Here is a 26,224-nt window from a genome sequence, read left to right as displayed (position 1 = left end):
TCACATTTAGATTCAGGCCCCAAGGGGCTCAGATGGCAAAGAATCTGCTTGCATGAAGGAGACCAGGGTTCGATCCCTGTGTAAGAAAGATCCCCTGGAGAGGGGAATGGCTACTCACTCCAACATTTTTGCCTGGAGAAGTCCGGGGACAGAGGAGGAAAGGTCACAAAGAGTGGACACGACTGAGCGACTAACACTTTAACTTTTCTTTCCAAAAAAGGCACAGGCAAAAGTACTTCTAGGACAACTGGTCTCCAATCTTATTTGTGAAATAAGAAGAACTTCATTTCTCAAATTTTAATGGAGCATTCCTTTCCGGATCTGTAGTGACGGATTCATTTTATAAATGTGAGAATTAACCCCGCCCACTCTTGAACGCGCTCCGTCACCTCCTCGCACCAAATTCTTTGAAAGAGACCCCAGGGGCCCGGTCTAGAGCATCCCTGCCTCCATAGCAACCAGACTCGGGCTTCCCATGCACCATGGCGACGGCTCGCCGCCGTGGTCGCTATGGTGACCGGGGCGGGCGCAGGACCGCGGGCAGGGCGCGTGCGCGGGGAGCGGGCCCGCGGCCCCTCAGCTGCGCTCGACATGGCGCTGAGGCGAAGGCCCTCGTTGGTCCTGCTGCTGTTGCTTGTGCGGGGTGAGTCCGCGGCGCTCCGCCAGACGCTGCCCGAGGGAACCAGGCGCGGGGAGCGGGTCTGGTGGCGCGGGGGCCTGAGGCTCAGGGCTTCGGGGGGCGTCAGGGAGGGGTTGAGGGGTTGAGGGGGTCCGGCTCAGGTCCGGGGTCAGGGATACGGGGGTCCCGGCATTCAGGCTGAGCGGGGAGCGGTCCTGGAGATGCCGGCTCCCAGGGATGCGGGTCCCGGCCTGGGGGTGCGGGTCTGGGGTTGGGATAGGCGCTACGGGTCGGGGGAAGCGGTCGGGAGGTGTGGAGGTCGGGAGTATAGGGGAGTCCCGGGGGCCGGGGGCCCCGGAGTCGGGAGTCCAAGGGATCTGATCTGGGGGTTTGGGTGTAGGGCGTCCCGGGGTGCGGGGTCCGGGGTCCGGGTCGGGTCCCGTGGCCTCGAGCTCCGTCCCTCTGCGAACAAAGCCGACTGGTCCCCGGCCCGCTTTGTCCCGCCGACCCCGAGCCCTGCAGCCCGCCCAGGAGTGGCGCGGGGGCCGCCCGAGCCGGGCGTTGGTCTGTCTCCCGACCCCCGCCCCGGCTGGAGGCCCTGGGCAGCGCAACGGCGGGACCACACGGCTGGGGGCCGTGGGCGTGCGCTGGGCGCTCGAGACCGCGGTCCCAACGGAGTCCTCGACGCAGTGTCCGGAAAGCACACTGAGGAGCAGGGAACGGACACTCAGACCCGGTCCCGGGCGCCGCGCCGGCTTGCCTGGGGCATCCGCAGGACTTCCCAGTTCTCCGAGTCACTTTCTTGTCTGCTTACTTCATCCCGTGGTGTTTTCAGAGTGTACACAGCGAGGCCCCAAGTGATTGTTCGGGGGTGGAGTGGGCGCACCAGGAAAACAAAGGCTGCTGTGTTGAAGGCTCAGTGAGGGGAGTGGTCCTCAGGGATGGTGAGAACAGTGAGGGTCCCGGCAGAAGCCAGGGAGCAGGACTCTCTGGTGAGGGCTGAGTTCAGGGAATACGTGTCCCTATACTGCGCCTGAAAGCCGTTTCCTTAAGCGTGTATTTGGGAGAGATAAATGATCAAAGGCTAGCCAGGGGACAAGGGTGTCAGGAATGTCCCCTCCCCGCTTTGTTGGTCACACGGACACTGTCCTATTCACAGACTGGAACAACTCGCCATTGTTGAAAAGATCTGTTCACATGAAAGTTTGCAGTTTTTACTGCAGAAACGTTTGGCAGTTTAGTTCAGGAATGAGTTTCAAGTTGGTGGTTTGTTAGTAAAACTAGTGGATGCTAAGGCCTTCACATCAGCTTCGTTTTGTTTTTTTTTTTTTAATTTTAATTAAACAATGTGTTTTTTTCTGGCCAAGCCATGCCTCATGGGAGAGTCTTAGTCCCCAGACCAGGGATGGAACCTGTACCCTCTGCATTGGGAGTGAGGACTCTTTAACCACTGGACCACCAGGGAAATCCCAGTAAACTTATTTTTACTAACTTCTCATTTTGGTTTCCTGGAAATGCTACTTTTGTGATTTCCTTGATGTTAAAGATTGGAATTGACCTGTGGAGCATAGGAGGACTAATCAGATTTTGCATAGTGGGATTAATGACAAAGAGTAGAAGTGGTAGGATGTATTAATATGCTCTGAAGGGATATGGCTGTCATTTTAATAGGGAGCTCTTTTCTATTATTTTGTTTATGCTGTAACTATACAGTAATACCTTGAAAATTATTCATTCACAGGGTGTCACAACTGCATCTCTTTTATTTTTATGATTACTCTTCTTAGTTGCTATTATTTTTGAGTGATCTCATTTAAAAAAATCTGGTTCCTGATATAATACATTTTTTATTACCCTTTGCCAAGCTCTGTTATAAAAATTTAATAGATAACAACTCTAAGAGGTTGTTCGTATCATTTTGAGTACAGAGAGATTTAGTAACTTGCTCAGAGTGACACCCTTCGCGTGTCAGTTTGGAAATCGTCAACCATTTGTGTTAAACCTTTTTGTTGTTATTGTTGTTGTTACTTAAATTGTTCCATTTGACAGTGGAGTTCTTATTATGGATCATTTTAACCAAATTTTTAAATGTTCAATGCTGTGTGGTTTGTAGATAAAGTATTCTTTTGTTGAGTTGGTGACTGGTGCAATTCCTCTTTGCAAATGTTATGCCACACGTCTTTTTTGAGTGATTATGTGGTGTTTGCCGTTGGGTTTCCAAATCTTCTAATGTCTTAGAGAGATGCTTCATTAGAGGTAAGGAGTTACAGTTTGTATTCCTGGGGTAAGACAGTTTGTTAAAGTTTAGCAAAATCTGAAAAACATGATTTCAGGGAATCTTTGAAATAAGTTCTAAATTTTCCGTTTGCATTTGCTTGGACTTCTGAAACATTTGAAAATGACCTCTTCTTTCCTGTTGTCTTCAGTCTCTTGAATTAATTATATCTGGTGTAATTGTTATCAGACATGTGTGTGCATGTGTGTGTGCAGAAAAACAAGGACCACCTGCCCTGAAGCAGGCGCTGCTTCAGACCAGCTGCTCATTCCCAGAGGGCCTGTTGAAGGCATTTGTTCTGAGTGCTTCAGTCTGGGGAAACTGAGTGGGAAGCTATTAGAGATACTTAACCATAAGTAATTGCAGTGTTACCTCTAGACAGATCACACATGCCACCCCAAGCTCTGGGAAACTTTCTCTTAAGCAGCCTCACAGGGTAGGCTTAAATCATTTCTTCTGAAAGAAACCTGATGTGTCTTAACACCCACTTTTTGAGATGGCCATATAATGTGACTGTAGAGGCTGTGGATTTAGTACAATCCAGCCAGCAGCTGTTAGAGATGTAACATTAGCAAATTCCTTCCCCACAAATTCTCTGCATTTTTTTCACAAGCACAAGTGTGGTAAAACAAAGAGAAGTTTGTGTGTGGATGAAGTCAGGAGGTATGGAGTCTGCTGAATGATACCCTCGTCGTGAAGTTGGACCCTTCTCAAGACGTGTTTGTGATCAGGTGGTGAATGTGATGCTGACAGGGCCGAGTGCAGATTTCACGTCTCTCGTATCTACTTTCTGGATCCTCACAATATATACAAATAGCTTCAGTGGATTCTAAAGCATTCCTGAAAGAAAGTTTTGGTGGTAAGCACATTCTTTTACACCCAGTTTGGCAAGAACAGTATCCACTGTGATTCTCTATATGGAGTTCTGAAGCCTTAATTTACTGCATCTTTCCAATATGTCCTGATACACAGAAAGCCTTCTGAGAACTAACCCTTGTTTCTGATGTCTAGGAATACTGTTGTACTTTGTGTTGGTGTGTTTGTCTTTAAGGAGTATTACTATGTGTTGCAGGGCTTCCCTGGTGGCTCAGGGGGTAAAGAATCCCTCAATCTGGAAGATCCCCTGGAGAAGGAAATGACAACCCACTCCAGTATTCTTGCTGGGGAAATCCCATGGACAGAGGACTCCAGCAGGCTACAATCCAAGGGGTTGCAAAAGGGTTGGACACAGTTTAGGGACAAAACAAGAACTATGTGTTATGTATTATATTCCTATGAGTAGTTAATATGAACAGCTGAGGTTTCAAAGCTAGTTATGTAGAAACATAATACTTGTTAATAGATTGGTAGCAGTTTAGTCGCTAAGTCATGTCCAACTCTTGCGACCCCATGGACTGTAGCCTGCGAGGCTCCACTCTCCATGGGATTCTCCAGGCAAGAATACTGGAGTGGATTGCCATTTCCTTCTTTAGGGGATCTTCCCAACCCAGGAATTGAACCCAGGTCTCCTGCATAGCAGGCAGATTCTTTACAGACTGAGCTACGAGGAAGTCCATTCTTTTTCTTAGACCATCTTTCATTTTCCGAGTATCCCAAGGCTTCTGTGATTCAGCGTTCTTTCTGCAGAATATTGCCCACATCAGGATCTGCCATGTGCATATTGTCTGCTTTGCCCAGCTTCACTCAGCTCACAGTGATCCTTCCTGTTTCTAAACAGCATAGCTTGTAGTCTGTACTAGTACAACAGACATTGACTGTGTATCTGTAATATGTCCTTTGTGCTAGGGGTGCAGACAGGAATAAAGCTCCTCAAGCCAGGATGACTGCCCACCGAATTACACTGCACTTTTGTTGTTGGGTGTAAATGCATTTTATCTTCTCAATGTTATTAAAAATTCATTGGGAACAGAGGCTGAATTGAATTTCTTTTGTATCTTTCCAGGGATGGCTATAGTAAGTATTGTCTTTGTCACTTAAAAGTCAGTTAACATTTCTTAAACACTTCCAATGCATCCAGGCTTTTTTTAATGTATCTTATCTCCAGTGACCGCAGAGACTTTTGGAGATTCTTGATTTTTACTACTGTAGTTTTTGTGGAAGAATGAGGATGGTATTTCTCAACTTGGTTTACTTTAAACATCTTCTCTCACCCACTCTATGCGGTTATATGAGGTTAAGAAGGAAAACATGGGGAAATGCTTGTGTAGTCATTTAAGTGACACAGTCATATATCTTAGGATTCCAACAACACAAAACATCTTGGGGGGGGGGATGTTTGGAGGAACTGAAAAGATAATCAAAACTGAAAGGTAATCAAAATGTTGATGGGGGTTCTGTTTTGCAGTGGCAGGTCTTATGGCTGATTGTTTTCTACTTTTCCCTTATTTACCTGGCTGATTATTTTATAAGGAATTTTTTTATATATAATGGAAAAAATTTCATTTGGGGGGTCCTCCAATAACATAGTGGACTTTTAAGTTTGACAGTTGGTAAGGATTTTCTTTTAAAATGGGAAAACAGTTTAATGTGTTAGCCTGTGACTGTGGCTCCTTCTGGCTCTGGAGTTCATGCCAGCTGCAGAGCGAGGAGGAGGGGCAGCCTTGGAGCTTGGTTTGATCAGGCCTCCTTTGTGGTGTCCAGCTGTGGTGTCCTCAGCAACTTGGTGGGAAGACAGAGAGCGCTGATGAGAATACCTGCCTCTCCCTGCTTTTGAACAAACAAGTGAAATCATCCAAGTAGCCACTTTGGTCTGCCTGTTCGGCACAAGCCCATGTTTAAAGGATCCCCTCCTCTGTGCCAGCCGGGCAGCTCCTGGGGGGCCAGTTTTCTTTGTCTTGGGTGATAGGAATACCAGGTCAAGTTGACTTCCTTGGGAAACTGACTCCGAAAGATGTTTCCTGGAGTCAGCCGAGAGCTGAAGCTCCCTTATCACATCTTCCCGCCTGCCACGACTTCCTCCTTGGATGTCTTTCTCTAAGGGAAACTTTTGGCGTCTTTTAGAATGAAGTGCAGCTGTCTGGAGGATTACAAATAATGCCGCACAATCTAAGACAACTGCCTTTTCTTCCTTTTTTTAAGATTTGGTCCCTTGATTCTCCTCTGGAGCATCTCTACGAGGGTGCTAGAGCTTAATCAGCCAATCCATAATTATTTCACAATCTCGCATTTTCACATCAGCAAAACAGGGACATCTAACATAAGTTTTTGCCCAGACCAGGAGCAGTACATGGTTTAGATGGTTAACAAACAGAGCAGCCCTTTGGAAGTGAGAGCTCTTAACTCTGGGCTGACCTGGTAGAGGGACATTTCAAGAAGCAGCACCTTTTGGGGTAATTTGGTTGACTTAGTGCAGATTTGGGGGAGTGGAGGTGTTAGGGGCCAGGAAAGTGGAGAAAATGCCACGAGCAGAGAGGCGTTGGAAATGCATGTGTTGTATTCTGGGACCAGTGAGTTATCGTAATGATAACTAAGGACAGCTGCCAGTTATTAGAAGGCTGCGCCAGGCACTGCTGACGGCGCCACCTCACGGGAATCTTAGTCCATCTCAGCGGTCAGTCCCTATAGGCCTCACTTTGCGGTGCTGAACCTGACACTTGCGCAGGTTGGTCACCTGGCCTCGGTCACAGCTGGTAAGTCAAGGAGTCAGATCGCCAATGGAAGAGAGTGTCGCAGAGTAACTAGACTGTGAGACTGAAAAATGCTTTCAATGCCGGGCTGAAAAATGTGGACCTTGTCATGTAGGTTCTAGAAATTCATATGGCAGTTTGGAGCAGGAAGTGATCTGATCGAATATTTTTAGGTGTGTTGGCCTGATACTGCATTCAAGAAGGCTGGAGAGGGAGAGTTAGTTAGGAAGCTTCCAGAGTAGTTCATGCCCGTTCCCCTTAGGGGAAGTCTCTTGAATTCAGTCTTGTTCATATCTGAAAGTGTATTTTTACCTTTGTTCCTGAGATATAGATTTATCGGGTGCATAAATTTAGGTTGACAGCTGCTTTGACTTGGAGCCTGGGCTCCCCGATGCTGATGCTGTCTGGCTTCCTTTGCTCCTGTTGTGAAGCTGCTCCACCTGCTTTAGGGGTCTCGTCTTTTCTTTGGCATCCTGCAGTGTTACTACATGTCTCTGAGAGGCATTTCTTTTTAATTATTCTCCTTGTTAATTTGTTATAAGTTGTGTATCTCTGAGTTTATATCTTTCTGGAGCATTCTCAGGGAGGGTCAGTTCAAACACTGCCTAGCTTCTATTTTCTTAATTCCTTCCTTTTAGAACTCTGATTGGATATAGTCAGTCTTTCATCTTCCAAGTCTGTTAACCTTCCTGTCATAATTTCATGTTCTTCTTTCTTGTTGCTGTTCTGGGTTATTTATTAAATTTTGTTTTACAACTGTTTCTCTTGCCAACCACGTCTGTAATCTGTTTAACCAGTGTATGAAGTGTTGTTTTTTTTTTTTTTAAACCCATTATATTCATTTCAAAAAATTTGCCTGGTTCTTTCTATAATCTAGTTTATTTTGCTTGCTCATTTTTTCATTTCTTTTTTATTTTTAAACATTTCACACAAAGCTGTTTTATATTCTACATGTGAGACTTCAAATATCTGAAGTTCTCTGGAGTCTAAACCTAATGCTGTTGTTTCTGGTGACCGTTACTGTAGCAGCTTGTTTCTCTTTCCTTGTAAACGTAGACTGACGTCTGGTTGATCGCAATCTGTGCAGCTCTGGGATGCGTTTTGTGAGAGAATGCGCTCTTGCTGGGTGGCGGCAGTCTGGGAGGGCTTTCAGGCTCCCTGGCATTGTTTGGAAACTTCAGGTTCAGCTCTGCCTTCCTGTTGGCCCAGCTGCGCAGTCTCCATGATGACCCTCAGGGTCACGGCCCACCCATCCTATTACTTCCTGGGTTCAGCCTACAGCTATTTTACTTGTTTCCCATGAGCCCAGAGGTACAGTAAAAACTACAGTTTGTCTGCATGAGGTCTCACTGGAGTGTAGTTAAACCACTGCTGTAAACAGGAACCCTGGCCTCCTCCTGAAAAATTTAAGTCTCACACATCCTCAAACTTTTATATTATGAAACTAATGCTTCTGTTTTCATTTTTCAAGTATAAGATGAAGTTAAAATACTGGCTTTTTTAGCAGGGGGAGCACATATGCCCCCACGGAGGTCCTGATAGGTTTAGGGGAAGGGGTTGAAGGAGCCTTGCTGAGCATCAGTGCTGCCAGGATGGGGCTGTACTGTCCTGTAGACACACACGCAGCCTACTGCACAGCTGTCATCCCCCTCCACGGGTGGGTTTGTGTGAAGAGCAGTGAGCATCAATGATTCGAGACCCAGCAACTTGAAATTTAGAGAATTACTGCTGTTCCACACTGGACAAGTGTTTGGTGGAGGAGCTCTCCCCTCTCCACAGGGAAGGAGCTTCCCAGATTCTTGCTGGATGAGGCGAGAGGGGTAGCCCACCCCAGGCTATGCTGTGCACTGCCTCCCAGATCCTTTTCTGGGTGGAAGAGGGAGCCCATGTGGGAGTCAGGCATTCTGGACCCGCTTCCCAGCTTTGCATGTGATTCATTTGGGGACCTTGGGGAAATATTAATTATATTGGTTTTAATCCAAGTCACTTGAAAGTAATTTAGGCAGCATTCCTCTTCCCCTCCCACCAACACATTCACATTTCTGTTCACGGATTCGTTGAATTAGTTTAATTACAAGGGTAAGTGAAAGTTTTGAAAGCCTAATTCATAGAAATGTCTTCCTCTTCTGAAAGTTTAGAAGCTTTTAGAGCCAGGAAACTAATGCAGGATTCAAAAGACACCAGTTTGATCGCTGGGTCAGGAAGGTTCCCTGGAGGAAGGCATGGCAACCCACTCTGGTATTCTTACCTGGAGAATCCCATGGACAGAGGAGTCTGGCAGGCTACAGTCATGGTGTTGCAAAGAGTCGACATGACTGAAGTGACTTGGCACACACACACAACCTTGGTTTCAAGCCCTCTTCTACTCCAAGAGGTTAGGACAGTTCGACTCTCAGAACCTCAGGTGTTCTGTTTTTTTTTTTTAATCTGCTGTGACTGTACTTACTAGATCTAGTGTTTTGAGAGTTCCTATGTTTGTTTGCCAGGAAGGAAACAGTGGACCACTGTTTGGTTGGGCTGGTGATTACTGTTTGATATCTCGCATCAGATTGTGGAGTTTTCGCTCTGACCAAATTCGGTCTCACTTTCAAGTCCACTGCTGGTGGAATCCCTTTGCCATGAATCCCTGATGCAGCGGTTGAGTAAGAACAAGTGTTCGTGTCTTTAATTTACCGGGTGCTGTTTTAGAGTCGTTTATGTTGCAGGGTCGTGAACACTGTAGGAGGTGATGGAACTCATGGCCCTTCCCTGCACATCGTACTTTCATGTATATATATGGACATTTTATATGCTGTCTTGGAGGGTGGGTTACAACCCCCAGAAGGTCACCTCAGGTGGAGCGGCCTGCTCAAGGGCACAGGGCCTGTCTTCTGAGTTGATGCCGACTGTATGCAGGGTTTGGGACCAGCATACATCCAGGAGGGTTATTTTATTATTCTGCTGTTTCTTCTTCCCCTTAACTCTGTTCCAGCCCAAATTTTCTGTTAGGCTGTGTTACAGATGGTGACTGTTGGTGTGAAACATCTGGTCATAATCTCCGTACGTTGCCAGTTTGCCTCACTCTGTGGTTAGGTCAGAGGGAAGACTTGATTTAGATGGCTGTAATGGCAACCCACTCCAGTACTCTTGCCTAGAAAATCCCATGGGCGGAGGAGCCTGGTAGGCTGCAGTCCATGAGGTCGCGAAGAGTTGGACACGACTGAGCGACTTCACTTTCACTTTTCACTTTCATGCATTGGAGAAGAATAAGGGCAACCCACTCCAGTGTTCTTGCCTGGAGAATCCCAGGGACGGGGGAGCCTGGTGGGCTGCCGTCTATGGGGTCGCACAGAGTCGGACACGACTGAAGCAACTTAGCAGCAGCAGCAGCAGGGACATTTCAGTCTGTGGTTTCTGCAGTGCTTCATCATGTTAGCAGAGCTCCAGGAGGTGTGCAGGATGAGGCCGTAGGAAAAAGAGTAAAACCCTCGCTGTACCTGCCCTTCCATTTCCCTCAGTGTCCTTGTCTGTCTGTCTCTGCCGTAAGCAATGGGGATGAGGGAAGAGGCCTAAAGGACCTCTCATGATGTTGGGTGAGGGATCTGGCCTTCACAGAAGCCAGAACACACACCTTCCTGGCGGCCGTGTGGCTAACCCCCTACCCCTACCCTCACAGCACCCTCAGGCTGGTCGCTTTCCCCAGGAGGACTGTGTTTGTATGTGTGATGTTCTCCCTTCAGCTCATAGATTTTGCTTTCTGTGCTGTTCTCATCAGGAACACTTTCTACGTGCAGAGTAATGCAGAGTAAATAAAACCTGTTAGGATTTGGTGCTTCTGTCCTCATGAGCAGCTCAGTTTTGACACTGCTTCTCATGAACCCTTGAGGAAGATGCTTTACTGGCACTTGGAGGCTTTGTCTTGGGGTGCCCTGTCCTGATTCTCCTGCCTGCCCCACCTCTGTGGGGGCTGGGCTCTGTAGCCCTGGGCTCCAGTGGGGAACACCGCCTTTGTGGGAACTCACGGGGTTTGGGCTTGGGGTGATGAAGTCGAGGCACTTGGGTCTCCACACCTGCCCTTTCCATAGAGGAGTTGGGAGTCTAGAGAAACGTAGCATTTTCCTTTTCTTTTATAAGATTATGGTTATGTCATAAAGAGAAAAATTGATCATTACAGTGTATTGACTTAATTCAGTTTTATCAGGGAATCATACAATCTGGAACATGATCTTGGGCTCTGTAAGGCATTTCATCACCGGCTTCTGAGTCACCTTATATGCTGTGTTTCTGCTTTATCATCACGGCCCATCCACCCCAATGCAGGTCACCCTCTTCCTGTTCAGTCCTGTTCATTTCCTAGTATCCAGCTCAGCATACTTCTCCATAAAGCCTTTCTTAGCTCCCTAGCCTGAAGCAATCTCTTCCTTTCTGAATTCACGTTCAGCAGGAAGAACATAAGCTAGAATGAAGTTTGAATCTCAGCTCTACTGTACGACCTGTCCAAGTCAACATCCTTATCCATAAAAGAGTAGAAAAACATATAACTTTGTAGGATTGTTTTGCAGCCCAATGACTATGTGTACTGAAGGCAGAGGAACCAGAGATCAAATTGCCAACATCTGCTGGATTATGGAAAAAGCAAGAGAGTTCCAGAAAAACGTCTATTTCTGCTTTATTGACTATGCCAAAGCCTTTGACTGTGGATCACAATAAACTGTGGAAAATTCTTCAGGAGATGGGAATACCAGACCACCTGACCTGCCTCTTGAGAAACCTATAATGCAGGTCAGGAAGCAACAGTTAGAACTGGACATGGAACAACAGACTGGTTCCAAATAGGAAAAGGAGTACGTCAAGGCTGTATATTGTTACTCTGCTTATTTAACTTTTATGCAGAGTACATCATCAGAAACTCTGGGCTGGATGAAGCACAAGCTGGAATCAAGATTGCTGGGAGAAATATCAGTCACCTCAGATATGCAGATGACACCACCCTTATGGCAGAAAGTGAAGAGGAACTAAAAAGCCTCTTGATGAAAGTGAAAGAGGAGAGTGAAAAAGTTGGCTTAAAGCTCAACATTCAGAAAACTAAGATCATGGCATCTGGTCCCATCACTTCATGGGAAATAGATGGGGAAACAGTGGAAACAGTGTCAGACTGTTTTTTTGGGCTCCAAAATCACTGTAGATGGTGATTGTAGCTATGAAATTAAAAGACGCTTACTCCTTGGAAGGAAAATTATGACCAACCTAGATAGCCTATTAAAAAGCAGAGACATTACTTTGCCAACAAAGGTCCATCTAGTCAAGGCTATGGTTTTTCCTGTAGTCATGTATGTATGTGAAAATTGGACTGTGAAGAAAGCTGAGCGCCGAAGAATTGATGCTTTTGAACTGTGGTGTTGGAGAAGACTCTTGAGAATCCCTTGGACTGCAAGGAGATCCAACCAGTCCATCCTAAAGGAGATCAGTCCTGGGTGTTCATTGGAAGGAATGATGCTAAAGCTGAAACTCCAGTACTTTGGCCACCTCATGCGAAGAGTTGACTCATTGGAAAAGACCCTAATGCTGGGAGGGATTGGGGGCAGGAGGAGAAGGGGACGACAGAGGATGAGATGGTTGGATGGCATCATCAACTCAATGAATGTGAGTTTGAGTGAACTCCAGGAGACGGTGATGGACAGGGAGGCCTGGCGTGCTGCGAGTCATGGGGTCGCAGAGAGTCGGATACGACTGAGCGACTGAACTAAACTGAACTGACTATGTATACTGCTCCTATCAAAGTGTCTGCATAAGTGGTAACAAAAATTACACCAATTAATATAATAAAATTACAATTACTAGTGTAATTGCATAAGTGCTTAGCAGAGGTCAGGCAGATGCTAAGCTCTCAGCATTCGGTTGTAGAGATTTACTGTCAGTGCTGTTGCTGCTGCTGATGACACTATTACTATGTTGTTGTTTAGTTGCTAAGACCTGTCCTACTCTTTGTGACTCCTTGGACTATAGCCCGCCAAGTTCCTCTGTCCATGGAATTTCCCCGGCAAGAATCCTGGAGGAGGTAGCCATTCCTTTCTCCAGGGGATCTTCCCGACTGAGGGATGAACCCCCACCTTCTGCATTGGCAAGCAGGTTCTTTAACACTGAGCAACCGGGGAAGCCCATAACTGTGTTACTGCAGTGCGTTTGATCCTCAGTTATTCAGAGGCAAATTGAAAGTGAACTTCATCAGGCTTAGGCTTTTGGACTCCACTATTACAAAGAGGCCCCTTTCACACCCTGAGTTTCATCCTAGCAGTATCCTCAGATTTGCAGAGCTTAGCCGCCTTAGCAACAATCAGGTAAGAGTGTCCTCTTCTTCCCTCTGCTGTTCTCCTTACGTTGGGTGGCCTTGCACTGGCGCAGCACAGGGAGATGAGCGTCTGTCCTTAGTTTTCGTTTGGGAAAGAGGCAGGGGTTTCACTGGCCATTTTAGAAAGGGGCTGACAGAGATTTCTGTTCAAACATATAATAGCCCGGACAGATGAGAAACCATGGCCTCATTCGTGTGTTTCTTTCCTCCCTTTCTAATATTATTTATTTACATGGCTGTGCTGGGTCTTCATTCTGGCTTGGAGGATCTTTGTTACAACCTCTTTTAGCTGTGGCCTGTGAGCTCTCAGTTGTAGCATGTGGGATCTAGTTCCCTGATCAGGGATGGAACCTGGGACCCCTGCATTGGGAGTGTGGAGTTCTAGCCACTGGACCATCAGGGAAATCCTTGTGTGTTTCTTAACTGTGATTTTAAAATAATTTTGAGTCAGAAGACCTGGTTTCCACTTTGGTCTCTGATATGTTCAAGTTTTGAAGCTACACCTGTCTGCTAGTATATCTTAGTGCCTGAACAACAGCAGCAGTGTATCTGAGCCCTCTATCTGTGGGGAAGAGATAATATCCACTTTTCAGGGTTTTTACCAGAGTTCAGCCGAGACTGTGTGTGTAAGTGGTCTGTACATTATAAGATGCTGTGCAGATGTAAACAGTACCGTTCTTGGCTTTGTTCCCTGTGAGTCCTAGAGTTTCATTAATCTTCTGGTTCTTTAGCCTACAGTCCTAATTTAGAGGAACTTTCTCATATTGAAGCATCCTTGATGGCTTATTTTGATGAGACAGCAAGTTTTCACATTTACTTTTTCTATATAGGAAAGACATTTCATCTAAAGTACAGATTGGTGTCCTGATTTTTTCTTAAAAAAAAAAAAAAGCAGAAGTCTAGTTTTAAGTTTCAAGAGTAAAGAAGAAGAAATTATCTGACTTTCTTGTATTTAAAAAGTGGTTCCACGATGTTTGTAGAGATTAGACCTCTTTTGCCTGGGGACATTCATATGCCTGCGCTAGCAAACTTTGAATAATAAAAAGTTTCAGTGGAAATTCCAGCATATCTTTAAGTGAAGAAGCTGCCAATATAAATCTGTGTGTTTACATTAAAAATAAGCATCTTTTTAGATGAATAAGTATGAAGAATGGATGAGTTCAGGAGAATGTCATGTGAGTAAACAGGGCTTTGTGTCCCCAGGAATCCCACATCCTGAGACGGGGAGCTGGGGTGACCATGGGAGCGCTAGCTAGGGGCAGGTCCCGGGAAAGTAGGGAGAAAATGAAGAATAGCCCTTGGGGATTCAGCAAGTCACAAGCCTGGGCGAGAGCACATGTCCGGGGCGACGGCTGACCCTCTCCCCCAGTGGCCTCTCTGTCGGGGGAGGGAGAGTCAGCACAGTCCTGCCTCCTGGGGCGCCCAGCACTCGGCAGGTAGGAGTGCTCCTGGGGACATTGGCGTGCATGTCTGTGAGATGGCGCATAGCTTGTGTATCTGTGTGAACAGGTGTACTTCATGTCATGTATATACACCGCATTCTTGTTTAGATTGTGGTTGTAGTTTGACTTGGAACCTGCACATCATTTCTAATCCAGAGTGTACAGCTCGTTTTAAATTGCTCTCCGCTGTTAAATTTTGCCACATGAAATGGGCCCTGTCATGTACAAGCTATTCTTCTGTTTCTGGAGACCTATTGTCCTCTTGGGTTCTGAAATCACAGCCGTGTGATAAGGAGGTTTGGGAGAGGACAGGCTGGGCCCCCGTTGCCCTGTGGCTTGGCTCAAGGAGCACACTGGACCTGCGTTACAACAGAGGGAAATCGGGTGTGTGGGTGTCCAGGTGTCCGGGTAGTTTGTGGGGCTGCTGCTGCTGCTAAGTCGCTTCAGTCGTGCCTGACTCTGTGCGACCCCATAGATGGCAGCCCATCAGGCTCTTCTGTCCATGGGATTCTCCAGGCAAGAATACTGGAGTGGGTTGCCATTTCCTTCTCCAATGCATGCATGCATGCTAAGTCGATTCAGTTATGTCCGACTCTGTGTGACCCCATGGATAGCAGCTCACCAGGCCCCTCCATCCACGGGATTCTCCAGGCAAGAATACTGGAGTGGGTTGCCATTTCCTTCTCTGAATTTGTGGGTCTATAGAAGCAAAAAATGACATCCTTCTCCATTGAGATGAATTATCTCAAAAGAACACAGAGATTCCTGCTTTATTGTTTATCTAGAATGAGAACAACACTTTTTTCCCAAGCTCCAGTTTGCTTTATTTTTTCATTTTACAAATTATTTTTGACAAAAATAAAATGTATTTAAAGAGCGTGTATATATGCCATGTAATTACTTTTAAAAAATTAATATAGTTGGTTTATAATGTTAGTTTCACGTGTACAGCACAGTCATTCAGTTATATATTTCTATTCTTTTTCAGATTCTTTTCCCTTGTAGCTTATTTTAAAATATTGAATATAATTCCGTGTGCTATACAGTAGGACATCGTGGTTTATTTTGTATACAGTTTGCTTTTAATTTGTGATTTTTTTAAAAATATATTTTATTGAAGTATAATTGACTTACAATGTTTCAGATGCACAGCAGGGTGATTCAGTTATACAAATACACATATATTATTTTTGAAATTATTTTCCATCATAGGTTATTTGAAGATATTGACTGTAGTTCCCTATGCCATACAGTAAACCTTTGTTGCTTATTGAATATGTTTTTTTTAATTAGAAACCTAGCATTCTATTCATACTAAGTCAAACAAGCAGAATCAAAATATAATTTTTTTAGTTATGCAAAAATTCATAGGTTTTCTAAAATATGTATATGTATTTATATACATATATATACACAAAAGCTTTTATACTACACTTGATAAAAGTTGAGAAAGAACATCAAAAAAATGAAGAGATGGAGAAATTGGAGAACATAAACTAAATGAAATAGCACTGAATATGAAATAGAAAAAGTGAAACAAGCTAGATAAAAGTAAAAGATCGTCATATAGTCTAGTTGTTTTTAAACATGACTGCTCATTAGAAATCTGGAGCTCTGGAGAAAAAAAGCAATACCTGAGCATTTGTATTCTTCAAAAAATTTTAAGGTAATTCTCATATGCATCTGGATTTTTAAAAGTGATCACAGACCCCAGAGCTGGGTCGCCTCAGGCCAAACAACTACAAGGGATGGAGTGCAAACCCACACATCAGTGGATAATTGGATTAAAGCTTTATTGAGTAAGGCCCTGCCCACCAGAGCAAGACTCAGTTATTCCCATGCCAGTCCCTCCCATCAAGAAGGTTACACAAGCCTCTTAGCCTCATCCATCAGAGGGCAGACAGAAGAAGCACAGTCTCACAGCAGCTAAAACAACAACCATATTACAGAAAGTTAATCACAATGAAAAAGCAGAAAGTTAATGTCCCAGATGAAGGGACAAGATACAGCCCCAGAAAAACAACTAAATTAAGTGGAGATAGGCAACCTTCCAGGAAAAGAATTCAGAATAATGACAGTGAAGATGATCCAGGATCTCAGGAAAAGAATGGAGGCAAAGATTGAGAAGGTGTAAGAAATGTTTACCAAAGACCTAGAAGAACTAAAGAACAAACTGAGATGAATAATATGCTAGAAGGAATCAATAGTGGAATAACTGAGGCAGAAGAACAGATAAATGACCTGGAGGACAAAATGGTGTAAATCGCTGCTGCAGAACAGAATGTAGAAAAAAGAATGAAAAGAAATAAAAACAGCCTAAGAGACCTCTGGAACAACATTGAATATACCAACATTCACATTATAACGGTCCCAGAAGGAGAAGAGAGAATGGACCTGAGAAAATATTTGAAGAGATAATAGCTGAAAACTTCTCAAACATGGGAAAGGAAATAAATCATCAGCTAAGTCTAGGAAGCACCAAGAGTCCCAAGAAGGATAAACCCAAGGAGGAACACACTGAGACACATGGTAATCAAACTGACAAAAATTTAAAAAGATAAAATATTTAAAAAGCAAGAAAAAAATGACAACATACAAGGGAACTCCTATCAGGCTATCAGCTGATTTCTCAACAGAAACTCTACAAGCCAGAAGGGAATGGCGAGATATAGTTAAAGTGATGAAAGGGAAGAACCTACAACCAAGAATACTCTACCCAGCAAGACTCTCCTTCAGATTTGATGGAGAAGTCAGAAGCTTTCCAGACAAGCAAAAGTTAAGAGAATCCGGCACCACCAAACCAACTTTACAACAAGTGCTAAAGTAACTTCTCTAAGCAGGAAACACAAGAGAAGGAGAAGACCTACAGAAAATAAACCCCAAACAAATAAGAAAACGGTAATGGGATCATACATTTCGATTATTACCTTAAATGTAAATAGACTAAATGCACCAACCGAAAGACATAGACTGGCTGGGTAGATGAAAACATGTACATTTATACACTTCCCACTTACCAGATCACTCTGCTTGAGCCCCTTCCCCCGATTGTATGTAATTATCTTATATTGTTAATCATATTCCCATTATGGCTTGCAGTTGTAATTATCTTTTATTTTTTGTCTGGCTATTGATTGTGAAAACTGATAAACATCTTTTATTTATTGTGATTATATAACTGTTACTCACTTAATACCATTGTATCTTGATTGGTCAACAGAAAAATAATAGAACTCTATATCAACAAAAGTGAAAGTCATTCAGTTGTGTCCAGCTCTTTGCACCCCATGAATTATACAGTCCTTGGAATTCTCCAGGCCAGAATACTGGAGTGAGTAGCCTTTCCCTTCTCCAGGGGATCTTCCCAACCCAAGTATCGAACCCAGGTCTCCCACATTGCAGGCGGATCTTTACCAGCTGAGGCACAAGGGAAGCCCAAGAATACTGGAGTGGGTAGCCTATCCCTTCTCCAGAGGATCTTCCTGACCCAGGAATTAAACCGGAGTCTCCTACACTGCTGGCAGATTCTTCACCAGCTGAGCTATCAGGGAAGCCCTAAACTAGGATGTAATAGAAAAACCTGTAATCACTTTTTAAAATTAAAAGAAAAAGAGTAGCAGTTGGATATTTCGTAGACTGTTCCTCAGAGTTTTCTGATGTCTTCTAATGATTAGACTTGTGTCATAGATTTTAAGGGGGTGGCTGGGCAAATGCCACAGAGGAACAGCGCCCTTCTGATTGTATCACCCTGACATGTCATTGATAATGCTGCCTGGGTCTCTGGGTTTAGGAGATGGCTTCTGGGTTCCTACCCTGTGAAGTTACTCTTTCTCCTTAACACCATTCGAGGTTCAGTCAGCCTACCTCAAGGAGAGGGGTGTTAGACTTCCCCTCCTACAGGGCAGAATATCAAATAATCTGTGTTCATATGTAAAACCACCACAATAGCTATTAAATATTTGGGGGATCAGATATTCTGAAACTGTCCCCATGTTCTGTTTCTCCTTAAAGTTTTCCCACTAATTTTGGCACCCATCAATGGATCTTGCCTGAAGCAACTATTACTCTGTTATTCTAAAGATGGTTTTCTGTTTCCCTCATTCATTCTACATTATTAATTGGGATTCTTCCATAAATAAAGTGCTCTCTGTCCCATCCATTTGCGTATTCATTAGCATATGCATATCATATGGACTCGTGGATATTTATTTTATTCTTCGTGTTATAACACAGTCTGTCGTTTATTTTTTGTGCTCAGATCTTCCAGCTTTAGTCTTTGGAAGCTCTTTCAATTTGGCTCCTCGTCCTTTGATATTTTTGTTTGTTTGTTTTCACACTTCCTCACTTTCTGGCACTACAAGATGTTCCCGGCTTATCTTGTAATATTTTCCCCACCCCAGCCTCAGAATTATCCGTTTGTCCAAGGAGTTCTAGTTCCCTTCACCGGGGAATGGTATTTAGAAATCAGGATCTGAGTACTGAGTGTGTTCTTTGTTGTGGAGGTGTCAGGACTTGGGCTCTTGGTAGACGGGGCCAGGAAGTGTGTGTGTTTATAGTGAACCATGTATGCACACACGTTTGTATTTGTTTCTGTACTTGTGTATATGAAATAAACATTAGTTTGTATTAGTGCCTCTGACTGATCTAGCACTACAGAGCTATTTCTGGCTTCCCCCTTGCATATTCATAACTTCTTTTTTTTTTTTTTTTCCTGACAGTGAGGAATTTGGCTCTCATTATTGATGGTGGCCCTAATAGTTTTTATTTGTTCAACCCAGTTATATGTGTAAAGTATTTTCAGAGTTGCTCACCTATACTGCTGTGACGTAACTTTATCAACTAGAGTGCAGTGTTTGTGCAGCGTTCTCTTAGCCTTGTTATATCCAGTCATAACATATTTTCCAAAGTTATTTTTGTCAATTCCTTTCTTCCCCTCCCCCTTAAGTGAGGTTATTTTACTCGTAATACAGTTAGTTTCATTTGCCAGAGTCTGCATTCCATCCTGGTTCCCAGGACATCTTGTATGATAGATATATATATATATGTTTATGCATATATGTTTTTGTCGGCATTGGGTCTGAGTCGCAGCACGCCGGGTCTTCACTGTGTCACACAGCTCTTTCATTGCAGCGCATGGACTCTCCATACGCAGTACACGGGGCACGGGGCTCATGATCAAACCCGTGTCCCAGGCGTTGCAAGGTGGATTCTTGACCACTGGAGCAACCAGGGAAGTCCCTGTACTGTTCAGTGTTCATGAAGTATAAAGCTCACTCTTCGTGGTATCCGGTTCTGCAGGGTTTGGTGAACACTTGGCCACGGATGCACCATCACAGCACCACACCCTGTTATGTCTATCAGGCAGCCCCTTACCTCTTTTTTTTTAAAGTGAAGTTATTTATTAGAATAAATGATTTCATGGGTGCTTATAGTGTATTTTTTTCTTTTTTTCTACTAAAATAAAACATGTAATGCTAAAGCGTTTCTTCAGAGTGGCTTTTGACATGAAATACTCTGCAGGTCAGCCAGGGCTGGAGTCCTTGTTTTGTTAGGTTGAAATTGTTAGCAAAACAAGTGAAGACGACCATGGGTTTACTCGATTTTTGTCCCAGAATGATAGTGTCTTTGATGTGGCTTCCCAGGGAAGAATTTCTTCTCTAGACAGGCATGTCTGATTTTCCTGTCCCTAGTGGAGCAGGTGAAGCCCAGTTAAAAAAATCAGACCGAGGCCACCCCTGAAGATGTTTCAGCAGTCTCTCTTGCTGACTGTTGGTCTGTATTCCATTTCCTCTTCTATCTACTTTTTTTTTTTTTTCAGTTTTGCACTTTTTCCCTTTTTCTATGTTTATTTTTATGCACATTTATATAGTAAAGTTTATGTATTTTGTCCTGACTGTGCCTCTGTCTCTAAACTCTAGATTTTTCTCTCATGCTTCCCTGTTTCTGTCTCCTTACAACTAGCTTTAATGTAAAATTTAAAATATTTATTTTTTTTTTGCATTGGCTGTATTTATTGAATGTATAATCTGGTCTGAACTTAAAATATAAGTAGATTGAATGTTTCACTCTTTGTTAAGATAAGAAAAAGCAAATTAAATTGCTTCACAATAATTTGTTTATTATGTGTATGACTCAGACATCATCAGTAGAAAATGGTTTTCATACACTCGTGTTACAGAATAGAATGTGTTCTTCCACCTGAGGTCCAGCAGCATTAAAACCGGTGTGCACAGACCCCTCCCGCTCCCCACCCCAGCACCTCCGCCTCCACCCTGGCTGTGCCCGCCTTCCTCTACCCTTCTAGGCCGACCCCCCAGGCTGTGGTTTACTGGGTGGTTTGATGCTGAGGGACATACAGGACCCAGCCATTCCTCCTCCCCTTCACCAGGTTGCCCCCCTCAGCTTCCTTTCGTGATGGGACTCCTCCCACTGTGACCCTGGAAGAGCTCCCTGGACTGTGTGAACCCCTCTGCCTGAGAAGGGAGGGTGAGGGGAGGACTCCCTCCAGGGCATTAGCTCTTCAGACACTGTCCAGGTTACTGCTTGATGGACTTTTCATCTGCTGTGACCTGGCCTGGTTAGTGGGAGCTGTGGTCAGGAATCCTCTGTGGCTTTGGCCTGGAGATGAGTTAAAGGAAACGGCAATCTGAATTGGCGTCAGCAGCGCCTTGCTGACGTCTTGCTGCTTAGCGGAGCCCAGGAGCAGGATGTGATAGTGCTGAGGCTCTGTCCAGAGTCACGGAGGTATACATGCTGTTCCTAATAAATCTGGGATTCAAGACAAGATGCTCTGTGGCCAGGGTGTGAGTCAGGGCCCCCCAGAGAAATGCAGCAAACAGGGTGTGTGTGAGTGGCTAGAACAGAACGCATTTCCTTTACGTATGTATGTTCTATACACATACAGAGATTTACTGTTAAGAACTGGCTCATGTGGTTATGGAGGCTGGTGAGTTGAAACTCTGCAGGGAAGGCCTGCAGGCTGGAGACCAGGAGGGTTGAGGGTGCCCTCCTGCCTGGGAGACTAGCATTTTTGATTTGTTGGTGCCTTCTGACTGATTGGATGAGCGCTGCCCACCCCACACCCACATTACAGAGGACAGTGCAGTTAAAGTCCACAATTTAATACTAATCACAGGTGGCACTATTGGTAAAGAACCCGCCTCCCAGTGCAGGAGACTTAAGGAATACAGGTTCTATCCCTGGGTCGGGAAGATCCCCTGGAGAAGGGAATGGCAACCCACTCCATCCAGTATTCTTGCTTGGAGAATCTCATGGACAGAGGAACCTCGGGGGCTGTAGTTCATAGGGTCGCAAAGAGTCAGACACAACTGGAGCAACTTAGCACACACACACACAAACACAAACACTCTCAAGTTGACACTTGGACCATCACAGTCGGATTTATTTGGAACTCCATGATGCTTGGTTGGTTCTTTTCATACTTGATTTGTAAGGGTCTCTTTGGATAACCATTTAGTTGAGCCAGAGTAACAACAGACCAGCTTTAACCAGAGCTTCAGCTGCCTGTGTTCTCATCAGAACCCTCTGTAGTGTGTCTGGAAAATATCACTGACATGGACCTTCTCCTCCTGCTCCTAAATTCCTGTAAAACTTGCTTAAGGAACTGAAGCAATGTTGAAAACGTGCTGTGATGGGAGGCCTTCTTCCCGGGACAGGCCCTGCTCAGCAGGCACACAGGCGTGGTCTCGAAGGGCGGATGTGCAGCCTTCTCACTGGAGGGCCTGCACTGCTGTTTATATTTAGCCCGGAGTCCTGGGACCTGCGAGGCGGCTCGCAGTGGAGCCGCTGTGCGCCCGCGCGGCCCCAGGCCCGCTCGCTGGACTGGACGGAATGTCAGCAGCTAAATATAACTCTTTACAGACACACGCAGGCAGGCGAGTCCCGAGTGAGCCAAGCATCCGGCTTTAGTGGAAACATTTTCTAACAGAGTCGCTTTCCCCTCTCGGTTTACAGTAATGAATGTAAACTCAGATCAGTGTGATTTTTCATTGAGAGCTGTCTGCAGTTAAGATGGTTGCAGGCACTCAGAAGGCAAAAGGAAGGCCCCTGCCTGGCCTGGCCCAGGAGCCAGCAGGCCTGTCTTGCTCTTCAGATCAGTTTTGTTTCCACGGGAGGAGAAGACAGGCAGTTTGCACTTCGACACCTGATGTGTATGGATGTGGGTTGGGTGGTGCCTTTGGGGTTTCATTTTCCCTCTGTTTCAGACTGCATCAGGACACAGGCACCGGTGTGGGCTCCGGGGCAAGTGTCCAGAGCAGGGCACGCTCTGTGGAGTTGGCTGCCTGCGGCCGAGATGGCCTTGCCTCAGCAGCTGCTTCCAGCTCACAGTCTGCTTTTCTACGACTGTTTTTTATTGTTATCAGTTCTTTCGGCCTGGGGATCCAGAAGCACTTGGTAGCCAGTGATTCTTGAGAAAGCAAAGGGGGAGCAAGCCGAGTCCTCACACCCAGCAACATTCCTGTGCTTCTGGGGACTGGGCTCTGCACTTGGGGTGGCCCTGACTTGACATGAGGGGTTTGGAGAAACATAGACCCGGACCCTTCCCAGCCTGCTGAGTTAGAATTCGGGGTATGTGCTCTTGGGCCAAGGAGGTGGAGTGGGAAGTGGGCTTTTAAATGGGGCCCTGAAGTAATCCCCCCGCAGCTTGCCTGGCGTCAGACCCCCAGGCCTGGGGGTCTCACAAAACAAAGTAGAAATATGTACTTGCTGCTCAGAGTTGTGGCATTGTTCCAGACCAGGAGAGCGATGCAGGCGTCTGGGTGGTGGGGGACGGGGACAGGAGGCTGCAGGACCCAGCAAGGCCTCCTCCCCGCCTGCCCACTCCTCTGCTCCCCAGATTCGGTGTCCCGGCTTCCCAGAATGAAGAGGGAGCGCTGGAGATGGGACACCATTGCCATGCCTTCCAGAGGCTTCCTCAAGGCTGTTTCCCTGGCCTCTTGGCTAAGAAAGGTCCTGTAGAACAGAGGAATGTGAGCAGGACTTCAGGGTCTGACTCAGGCTTCCTTCAGCCCCAGATCTTCTTCTCACCTGCTGTTGCTGCTCTCTCTATAAATAAGGGACTGTTTGTGGAGTGAAGTAGGGACTGTGCATTGAAACTCCTGGCTTCTGGTTTTGGTTCTGTGCTTATAGATGTGAACCAGCTGGGCTCATGGTCATCCCGCCCCCGACGGAACTTGGGAGGGGGCAGTGCGTTCAGAAGGTGCTGGAGCCAACCCACAGGGTAAAACCCCAGCAGCACCCGGGCCTTCCCGCCCCTCTGCTTGGCTCTTTCCTCAGCAGGCTGGGCGTCAGTCCTGTTCTGAGAAAACCCCCAGCAGTTCAGTTCTCCTTCTCAGCAGGAGAATGGTCGAGCCACAAGCAGCCCCGACCCCACTTGCTGCTGGTGCGTGTCCAGGCCTTGCTCCTCCCCCTGCTGACCCTGACATGCATTCTCCATCTGGCAGCCTCGCCGCCGCCCACCCTGGTCTCTTAGGAAGAGCACCCGTTTCCCTTGCAGACCACTGTCTGGAGGGGTGGGGTCCTTGTCCTTCCAGAGCTCAGTCTCCTAACCAGATGACACTGGGACTTAGACTCTGACCTGGCCCTCTGGCTCCTACTCTGCATCTGCTGAGCTGGCGCCCCAGCCAAGGAGCAAAGACTGGTGTCCAAGCAGTGACTCGTGCAGTGAAACGCCTCCGTGCCCGCCCCACCATCTCTCTGGCTTATTGAATGGATGGTTGTGACCTGGAGCTCAGAGTACAGGTCTTCACGTATTCTGACCTGTGTTGTCAGCTGAGGCCCAGGGTTAATAGGAAGGCCTTCTCTGGGGATGGCAGGTTTTCCTAGAGGCCAAGTAGCCAAAGGACTCTTCATAGGTGGTCAGTGTACCTACTTAATCTTTTCACCCAAGAAAATCGGCTAAAACATTTTGAGACCATGATAACTGATTACAACATTGTTTAAACTCATGGAGAGTCAGGAGCTAGTTTTGAAAGGCATCACCATGCAAATAGCATATTTTGATTTTATCCATTAGCTAAACTTCATGAAAACTAAACTTCATGAAAATCACCATGTTGTTGCTTTTCTTATTTCACTCAAGATTGGAGAAAGCCTTTGATGTTGGGAACCACAGGTTAGATAAACAGCAGATCCAGCAAAGTGAACCCTTGCCTGGCTGGTAACTGTACCCAGAATGTCTATGCCATCCTACTGGGAAGGTACCAGGCCAGAGGGAGGAATGACAGGAAGGCCCATGTGGATCTGGGAGACGACAGAAAGATTAACAGTGACTCCAAGCAAGATAAAATTTTTTTTTTTAATTTTTATTGTGGTAACATTGATTTATAACATTATATAAGCTTCACGTGTACAACATTCTACTTCTGTTTCCACTGCAGCTGCTCACCACCACAAGTTTAGTTTCCATCTGTCACTGTACCGCTCACCCCTACACCCGTCCCCACCCCCTCTGCAACCATTCCTCTCTCTCCTTGATCTGTTATCCTTTGGTTTGTTCATTTATTTTCTCATTTCCTTTGCTTGCTTTCCTATTTCACTGGTGACTGAACTCACACGGTACTTGTCTTTCTCCATCTGACGTTTCACTTGGAATAACAACTCAAGTTTCATCCATGTTGTTGCAAATGGCAAGATTTCATCCTTTGTATAGCTGTGTAATATTCCATCCCACTCGGATTTATACATACACATTACCCCCACCCCCACCCCACCACACACACCCTTTATCTGTTTTTCCACTGATGGCCAGTTAGTTTGCTTCCGTATCTTGGCTACTGTAGATAACGCTGCAGTGAACTTTGGTGTGCATATATCTTTTATAGTTAATGTTTTGTTTTTCTTCTGATAAATATCCAGGAGTGGAGGAATTGCTCGGTCATATCTAATATTGAGTAGAACCATTTTTGCATCCCTGGATAAATCCCACTTGTTCGTGGTGTATGATCTCTTCAGTGTATTGTTATATTCAGTTTGCTAATATTTTACTGAGGTTTTTTGTTTCTATGTTCCTCAGAGATAGTGGCCTGTAATATTCTTTTTGTGTGTCACCTTTGTCTGGTTTTGGTATGGGGGTGATACTGGCCTTGAAAAATCAGTTGGGAAATCTTCCCTCCTCTTCCGTTTTGGCGTAGTTTGAGAAGGACAGGTATCAAATCATTGAATATTTGTTAGTATTTACCAGGGAAGCTGTCTGGTCCTGGACTTTTGTGTTAGAGGAGGCTTTGGTTACCATTTCAATCTCCTTACTAGTGATAGGTCTATTTGGATTTTCTTTCTTCATGATTCAGTCTTAGAAAGTTGTATGAATTTAAGAATTTGTCCATTTCCTCGAGGTTGTCCAGTTTGTCAGTGTGTAGCTCTTCCTGGTATTCTCTTGCAGTCCCTTACAAATAGATACTTAGAAGGAAAGTCCTGAAAGCTCTGGCGTCTTTATTCTGGGGCGAAGAAAGAGAGCGCACTCTGGAAATTCTCCTCTTTTCTCTGGGTTCCTTCTGGTGAAGGTCAGACTGAGAGAAAGCCGTCACCCTGCCGTATCTTAAGAGACTTGGTTTTGGAATAGGACATCTTCCGTCCCCTGTGGCTAGTGACTGCAGCCTCCATGAAGGAAAAATCTGGCCTCAGGTGCCGGCTCTCTGCCGTTTCAGAGCCGCATCGTCTCTGACTTGACTTTTCTTTCTCCTCTCAGGCTGCTTGATCGGGGCTGTGAATCTCAAATCCAGCAACCGAACCCCAGTAGTTCAGGAATTTGAAAGTAAGTACAAGGGAGGCTTGAGACAAAGGGGCATTACTCGGCGGTCTGGCGGCCGACGCAGGACAGGCACACAGACGTGCGTGCCTGAGAGGCCCATCGGCACCCCCAGTGTGCACGCGTGTCAGCGCAGCACGGCTTTGGTGGCTCTCGGCAACTCGGCG

At 45.6% G+C, this 26,224-nt stretch overlaps 1 long non-coding RNA gene across 3 annotated transcripts in view; it reads left to right on the top strand.

Moving 5' to 3' along the window:
- JAM3 overlaps positions 496–26,224 on the top strand; it is a 32,371-nt gene continuing 6,642 nt past the window's right edge. For all 3 annotated transcript variants that reach the window (XR_001917510.1, XR_001917509.1, XR_001917508.1), the window contains exons 1-2: positions 496–643; positions 25,998–26,063. This is a non-coding gene — a long non-coding RNA (junctional adhesion molecule 3). The remainder of the gene's footprint in view (positions 644–25,997; positions 26,064–26,224) is intronic.

The sequence above is a fragment of the Capra hircus genome, chromosome 29 (genome assembly GCF_001704415.2).
Source record: "Capra hircus breed San Clemente chromosome 29, ASM170441v1, whole genome shotgun sequence".
NCBI lineage: Eukaryota > Metazoa > Chordata > Mammalia > Artiodactyla > Bovidae > Capra > Capra hircus.
Note: the sequence above shows the minus strand (reverse complement) of the source record. Positions and strands in the feature narration are given on the sequence as shown.